Source organism: Triticum dicoccoides, chromosome 3B, assembly GCF_002162155.2.
Source record: "Triticum dicoccoides isolate Atlit2015 ecotype Zavitan chromosome 3B, WEW_v2.0, whole genome shotgun sequence".
Lineage (NCBI taxonomy): Eukaryota > Viridiplantae > Streptophyta > Magnoliopsida > Poales > Poaceae > Triticum > Triticum dicoccoides.
In genome coordinates, this window is record NC_041385.1 from 62933608 (window position 1) to 62933867 (window position 260).

Genomic DNA, 260 nt, shown 5'->3' on the forward strand with positions numbered 1-260 from the left:
TCTTCTTCTTCTTCTTCTTCTTCTTCTTCTTCTTCTTCTTCTTCTTCTTCTTCTTCTTCTTCTTCTTCTTCTTCTTCTTCTTCTTCTTCTTCTTCTTCTTCTTCTTCTTCTTCTTCTTCTTCTTCTTCTTCTTCTTCTTCTTCTTCTTCTTCTTCTTCTTCTTCTTCTTCTTCTTCTTCTTCTTCTTCTTCTTCTTCCTCTTCTTCTTCTTCTTCTTCTTCTTCTTCTTCTTCTTCTTCTTCTTCTTCTTCTTCCTCCTC

General features: G+C 34.6%; 1 pseudogene; it reads left to right on the forward strand.

Annotated features, from left to right (window-relative positions):
- The window catches only part of LOC119279278, a 39995-nt pseudogene that overhangs the window by 24815 nt on the left and 14920 nt on the right, over positions 1–260 (forward strand).